A 7,945-nucleotide genomic window follows, 5' to 3' on the forward strand; every position below is an offset into this window, starting at 1 on the left:
ACCTCGTCCCAAAGGCCCCGCCTGAGGTCGGACCTCGGACAATAAAGCCAAGGAGCCCAGCAGGCCCAAACGAAGGAACATAGCCCATCTAAAGGCGGCTAAAGCCCAGAAAGATAAAGGCGGTTCCCTTGAAGATAAGATGACCTCACTAAAGATAAGATAAGATAACTAACTTATCTTATCCACAGGAGGCCACATCTCATCATTATAAATACACTGGAGCACCCAGGTAACTCATACTCTAATCTACTCATATCTGCTTGGACCCATGCTAACTTAAGCATCGGAGTGTCATTGCAGGTACAACCCCCCGCCGCTCAGCACACCAAGCTCGGGTCACGGAACCCCTACCTCGGGTCTTGCCAGACGACCGAGCTACACGTTTCAGGTAACCCTCGGAACACCTTTTATCTTCCATTGTTAACAAATTTGAGCCTACGATTAACCCACTTTGTTCTTATTTTAGCACATCACAAGACTTAAAGCAAAAAATAATAAATGTCCTTAATTTGGATCTTTGATTGTCTTAGGCTAGTGTGTGTGTGTGTATCATCCAAGTGTATGAAAACTTGGGACATTGGGTGAATAAAAGGGTAGTTTTGTATTGTTATTAAAAATATTTGGGAATTGGATACATACTCATGTATTGATCAAATGTAAAACCTTATGCATTGATGCTCTTGTATATAGAAAGAAAAAATGAGAAGAACAAAAGAAAAAGAAAAGAAAAAGAAAAACAATATGGAAAAGAAAAAAAATAAAAAGAAAGAAACAAAGAAAAAGAAAGAAATAAAAAAGGGGACAAAATGCCCCAAAGCAAAGTGAAGCCCAATAAAATCAATGCATATGGGTTGTGAAATGAAAAGAAAATACATGAGTATGTGAAAAAAGTGAAAATGGGTAGTTAGGTTAGAACTTAATTGTATAGGATGTCATAGGTTAGGTGGAAAGTTTAAGCTTATCAAAGATTCAAATTTCAAGCTCACCTAACCATATATGCATCCTACCTTGACCCTAACCCCATTACAACCTAAAGAAAAGACCTCATGATAGATGTATGCATGCATGAAATATATGTTGATTGTTAGAAGAAGAACAAATCTTGGAAAGCATGATTAGGGGAGAATTGAGTGAATCGACCCTAAACACTTGAGCGAATAGAGTGTAAACACATCCGGTGAGGGTTCGATTGCTCGATTAAATGTTTCCACCTACAATCATCACCTTTCATGGAAGTTAGTAAAAATATTTAATAGCTCAATTCAATTGTGGATTAGACCTGCTAGTCCTTTAGCCCTTGTGCATATATGTCTCTTGGGAATTGATTTATTTTGACCAAGCAATTGCATTCATTTAGATAGTTGCATTTAGATAGATTGCATATAGTTTAGTTCCATTGAATAAATGCCATGCCCTTTACTTCATTCTTCGTTTAAGCATGAGGGCATGCTTGGTTTAAGTGTGGGGAGGTTGATAAACCCCATTTTTAGGGTTTATCTTGTATTGATTTTAGGAGATTTTAACACCTTTTACCCATATTTATTCAATGAAATAGCATGATTTTGTGATTGTCTCCTTATTTGTGCTTGAGTGTGAAAACATGCTTTTAGACCTTTAATTTGATGATTTTATTCACCTTTGATTCCACTAGATGCCTTGATGTGTTTGTTAGTGATTTCAGATTGAAAAGGCTAGGAATGGATCAAAGGAGTGAAGAGGAAAGCATGCAAAGTGGAGAAATCATGGAAAAAAGCCAAAGAATTGAACTCGCCCATGCACGCGTGATGTGTGGAAAACGATCCAACACAAAACTCACCGGCAAGTGTACCGGGTCGCATCAAGTAATAAAACTCACGGGAGTGAGGTCGATCCCACAGGGATTGAAGGATTGAGCAATTTTAGTTTAGTGGTTGATTTAGTCAAGCGAATCAAGTATTGGTTGAGTGATTTTGTATCCAACAGTAAGTAAATGACAGAAAATGTAAAGGGGGAGGGAAGAATTGCAGAAATTAAAGAGAATTGAAAATAAAGGTGCTGAATCTTAAAGGACAAGAAATTAAATGACCGAAACTTAAAGTGCAAGAAATGTAAATTGCAGTAACTTAAAGTGCAAGAAATATAAATTGCTTGAATGGAAAAGGGATTTGAGGACTGGGAATTCAGAATTTAAGCAAGGAAAATAAATTGCAGCAATTAATAAAGCAGAAGATGAATTGGAAGTAACTAGAATTTAAACAGGAAGTGAGAATGTAATTGCAGCAGTGGTTCAGAAGAACCAAAAAGAAAATTGGGTCTCAGGACTCCAGAGACTAGATAGCAAAGTCTAGATCTCAATTGCCTTCCCAGATCCAAGTTCACAAAGCAATTAACAAGAAATTAAAGATGAAGCATAAAGGAAATTGGATTCAACTCAATTATGCAGAAGGGAAATTAAAGAGGTCTTGAATGGAGATTGAGACAGAAATTCCTCAATTCTTCACACCCAAGACTCAAACAAGAAAAGTAAAAAGTGCTCAAGCAAGAACGAGGAAGAAGAGAGATCATTCTCCTTTCCAATTCTCTAAAATCTCAGTTCCAAGCTCTCAAAATCAAGTCTGAAGATGTGAAAATTCAAAATAAAAAAAAGGTTCTAATTACATCAAACTATCTCCTATTTATACACTCTCTATTCTTGGATTTTGGAATTTGGATGGGCTTTTGATTTGGTGAAGAAATGAATTAAATTGGATTTTTAATCCAATTTTCAGCCCATGAGAAAGTAGCTTCCAGAGGCTGCCCTGCCCTTGTGGAGGGCAGAGCAGGAAATGGTGCATGCGGCCTCATTGCGTGCGCTTGGTGCGTGTTCAATATGCTGCCTGCCCTTATGGAGGGCAGGGCAGTGTTGCCATGGTGCCAAGTGCTGCCCGTGCGTGCGTGCTGCTGGCCGAGTCTCATGCCCGTGCGTCCATGTTGTGCGCCGGCCATGCACCAAGAAATGCTGCCCTGCCCTTGTGGAGGGCAGGGCAGTGTTGCCAATGGATGAAGTCCCAAGTTCGAAACTTGGTGGAGGCACACGCTGCTCTTTTTTCTTGGTTTTCTTGGCACCAAAGTAACGCCTAGTTCCTTGCTTCCTCATGGTGCTGTGTTCGATTCTTGGAGATTGAAAACAAGCCAATTTTTGCTTGTTTTCCTTGTATTTGAGCGCTACTCCTTTCCTCCTTGTTCTTGGGTTCGAAACCCATAGGAAACACTAGGAAGCAATTTCCTTTGAATTATTCTTGGATGAAGCCCGATATTGCTCTTGAGGAGGGCAGGGCAGAGTTTTTGCTTCTTTGGTCCTTGGCATCAAATTGTGCTCCGCCCTTATTGTGGGCAGGGCAGTGATGCTTTCAAGGCTTGGTTCATATATGCTCTCCTGGAGGGCAGTGTGCTCTTGTGGAGGGCAGTGTTTGCTTCCTCCTTCTATGTTGCACCACACTTCTCATCTCTTGGTCACTTAAGCCACATTTTTCTTCTTTTCTTCCTTTCTTCACCTACAAGAAACCAAAACAACCAATCAAAGTATCTCTAAACTCATAAGGTTTATAATTCATTAAAAATCAATAAATTTTAGCTCAAACCTCATGATTTAGCATCAATTTAATGGTGGTTGTTTGATTTAAAGAAGTCATGCATTTTCATTCCAAATTACTTACTTAGGATGCAAGAAAGTGCATAAAGACTAATGAAACAAGTGAAATTAGCTTGAAAAATGGGTATATGATGACTTGTCATCACAACACCAAACTTAAATCTTGCTTGTCCCCAAGCAAGCATCAAAACTAAGAGAAAATGAAATGAACAAGAAGAGAAAACATATCCTTATTAGGCATATAGCAGAATTTGATTCATGGAGTTTTTATGTAGACAATGACAACTCAAGTTATTGTTTGCTGTTACATAATATACATTTTTCCTCAAAGGCTTACTAAACTTGCTGTTATAAGGTTTACTCTTTACTTGCTCCCTTGCTAACTTTTCTTTTCTCATTTTGCTTAACAAGCTTATTATTCTTTGAAGGCTTGGTGTCTAATGTTGCAGTAGTAACCTTTGGCTTTATTTTTACTCAACATCTTTCCACCACAGACACATGGCTCACTATTTCCTCCTAGGATCATTGATGCCCAGCATCTTTGGATAACTAAATGTTCTGTATCTAGGTTGCTCTTTATTGTGGACTTTCAATTGGCCATCCCAAATCAGTTGATCTAAGTGACCGGGTTTTGAAATACCCCTCAGAATTTACTTGTCCAAGCATATCTTAGTACAAGAACACCACAGGCATGTGTCCTAGGGTCCAAGCTATTGGTGTCCAGCCTTTATTCCTTGTTTTTCTTGCCACATTGGCTTTTTCTACTTCCTTTTCTTTCTGTTTTATTTTTGCTCTCAAGGGATTTTTCTTCACTGATAGGAACCTTTATAACAGCAAGCTAGCTCACACTTCAATGAAAATGACATTATGCAGCAATTATTTCATGAGTTATGCATTTAATCAAACACATATACCACCATTAACTTCCATTCTAACTTATGCAACATTGGATATTTACTTTCCAATTCAAACAATTCTCTTTTATTCAAGCATATGGGAAACAAAACAAAATTTAAGCTGAGTGATGAATAACAAGCATTATGCAGATTATCATACTTAATCAAACAACTTCACTTGCAACTAGATGAGCTCTTTAGCAAGACATACAAGAATTCCTGAATTAAAACATTTCACAACAACAAGGATTAAGTTTAGATACAACCTTTGAAGTTGCAGCCCTTTGATTCTTCCTTCTGTTGTGTTCTCTTTGAGTTAAGATGCATAATATCTTCAATTGTTGACTCATGTCCTGCATAATTCTCAAAGTTGCTTGCTTCTCAAGCCCTTAAGTGCATGGTTAATGTGCATAAATTGAGTGTGGCTCTTGGATTTATTTTGGTGTGAGAACACCAAACTTAATTACTTGCCACTGCCTCTGATGCAACAAGTTAACCATATGCAAAACCTTGTGTCCTTGCTAAAGGTTATGGAATTAAAGCTAAAAAGCAGTTAAGTAGTTGAATAATTTGTCTGATTGCTTGGAGCTATCATTATGCAGAAAGTGAGAATGTTCTTTTAAATGAATTTTGGTGGAACACCAAACTTAGAATCCTTCATTCTCCCTTAAATTGTTTTGGTGTGCAACACCAAACTTAGCTCCTTGCAATGCATACCAATTATTTAACATTTTTATTGAAAAAGCTATGAAAAGAAAACTACCTCAGGTTGGGTTGCCTCCCAACAAGTGCTTCTTTATTGTCACTAGCTTGACATCTTTCATTTTTACTTCATGGAGGCTGAAAATCATAGTGCCTCAGTTTTTCTCCTCTTACTGTGAACTTCCTTCCAGTCTCCTCTTTGATGATCTCTAGGTGTTCAAGTGAAAGGACCCGGTTCACAGTGTAGTATTCAGATGATTGTGGAGACACCTTCATTGGTTGGGTGTTTAACACCACTTTATCCCCTGGTGAAAAGCCTTCAGTAGGGATCTTCTTATTTCTCCATCCTCTTGGCCTCTTCTTCTTTTCTTTCTCAAGAGATACTCCCTGCCTTGGTGGTTCTTTATCTAGGATGTTGAATTTCTCATCTGGGGGTTTTGGATCTAGTTCCTCCTTGACTTCTTTGGTTTGTTGCACCATCTCTACTGCTTTCAAGCATGGATTTAGAAGTCTTGGAGTTAACTCATTGACTGCTTCCTTCAAACTTTGATCTCTGGCCTTATCCTTCATAAAATCTTCTTCTTGAATGGGTTCATGCAAGGTTTTAAAAACATGGAATGCTAGATGTTCATCATGCACTCTCAGCAACAATTCCCCCTTTTCCACATCTATCAATGCTCTGCCCGTAGCTAGGAAAGGCCTTCCCAGGATGATGGGAGTTTCAGGGTCCTCTTCTATATTTGAGATAACAAAGTCAGCAGGGAGAAAGAATTTTCCCACTTTTACCAACACATTCTCCACAACTCCCAGTGCTTGCTTAGTGGATTTGTCAGCCATTTGGAGAACTATTTGTGTGGACTTCAGCTCAGAAATTTGAAGTTTCCTCATTAGAGACAAAGGCATCAAGTTTATGCTTGCACCGAGGTCACAGAATGACTTCTCAATTGTTATGTTTCCTATGGTGCAAGGTATGTAAAAAGTCCCAGGATCATCTTTCTTCTCTGGTCTTTGGAGGATAGCACTACATTCCTTTGTCATCTCAACAATCTGTCCTTCCTTCAGGGATCTTTTCTTTGTCAGCACTTCCTTCATGAATTTGGCATATAGTGGCATCTGTTCAAGTGCTTCTAAGAAAGGAATATTGATGCTGAGTGTTTTGAATATGTCCAAGAATTTTGAGTATTGCTTATTCTCATTTTCTTTTTTAAACCTCTGAGGGTATGGAAGTTTGGGGACACAAGGATTCACTCCTTCCCTCTTCTCTTGTAGTTGTGATTCAAGGGTGTTCTTGTATCCCTTTGAAATTTGTGCATTTTTGGTTTCTTGATCCTCTTTACTTTTTCCCTCTGTCTCTTCTTGTGGAACTTCTCTGTTGTGATTGTCCAGATTGATGGCTTCCTTCTTCATAGTCTTCTCACTTCCCACTGTGATTGCTTTGCACTCCTCCCATTTTGTGGCTTTTCCTTTGTCTCTTGGGTGTTCTTCAGTGACATTGGGGAAGGCATTTGCTCTCTTCTCATCCATTTCTGAAATTTGCTTAGCCATTTGCCCCATGTGTCTCTCAAGGTTTCTGATTGAGGCCTCTTGGTTTTTGAATGCCAGGGCCTGATCTTTCCTTGCAGCTTCCTGATCATGTCTTGCCATGTCTTGATTTTTCATGAGTTTCTCCATCATTTTCTCTAGACTTGAGATTATTTGAGAGTCTGGATTTGGTTGTGGTTGTGTGAAATGAGATGGTTGTTGTTGGAAGTTGTTTGAATTAATTGTGGGGGTACTTTGTGGGTAGGATGTGGATGTGAAATAGTTATTCTGGTGGTTTTGTGAGTTATTATGGGGTTGGTGATATGTGTTTTGTGAATTTTTAAATTGGTTAGTATTATTGGATGAATGGTTATGGTTGCTTGTGTTGCTGAGGCTGCCAGAGTTGAAGTCCCTTTGTCCTTGATTCTAATGCTCACCCCACCTTGAATTAGAATGAGCCTTCCAGGGTGTCTTGTGTGCATCACCATGAAAATTATGTTGAAATGAACTTGAAGTGTTGTTCATGCATTGCACCTGCTCAGGGCTTTGTTGCTCAAAATTGAATGTCTCAAAACTTTCTTCAGATTGATTCCACCCATGTGAAGTTTGAGATTGGCGTTGTGTGTTTACTACAACACCTTGCAGTCCATCAATTTTCTTGGCCATCATTTCTATTTGTTGCTGAAGCTGTTGATGCATCTGTTTGTTTTGTGCCAAGAGAACGTCAACACCTTCAAGCTCCAGCACATCCCTTCTCTTGGCTGGTTGGCGTTGTCTTTGATATGTAAAGAAATATTGATTGTTTGCCACCATCTCTATGAGGTTTTGGGCTTCCTCTGCTGTCTTCATTAGCTGCAATGAGCCTCCTGCGGAATGATCTAATGCTTCTTGAGCTTTCTGGGTCAACCCTTCATAGAAGTTTTGGAGTCTATCCTACTCACTAAACATTTCTGGGGGACATTTCCTGATTAAGGCCTTGTATCTCTCCCAAGCATCATACAGCGACTTTCCATCCATTTGAATGAATGTTTGCACCTCTGTTTTCAGCTTGATAATCCTTTGGGGAGGATAGAACTTGGCTAGGAATTTGCTCACTAAGTCTTCCCAATTATTGATGCTTTCTTTGGGAAATGTCTCTAGCCATTGAGTGGCTTTATCCTTCAGAGAGAATGGAAACAGCAGTAGCTTGTAGATGTCTGGATGCACACCACTTGTT

The sequence above is a fragment of the Arachis stenosperma genome, chromosome 4, assembly GCF_014773155.1.
Source record: "Arachis stenosperma cultivar V10309 chromosome 4, arast.V10309.gnm1.PFL2, whole genome shotgun sequence".
Classification (NCBI taxonomy): domain Eukaryota; kingdom Viridiplantae; phylum Streptophyta; class Magnoliopsida; order Fabales; family Fabaceae; genus Arachis; species Arachis stenosperma.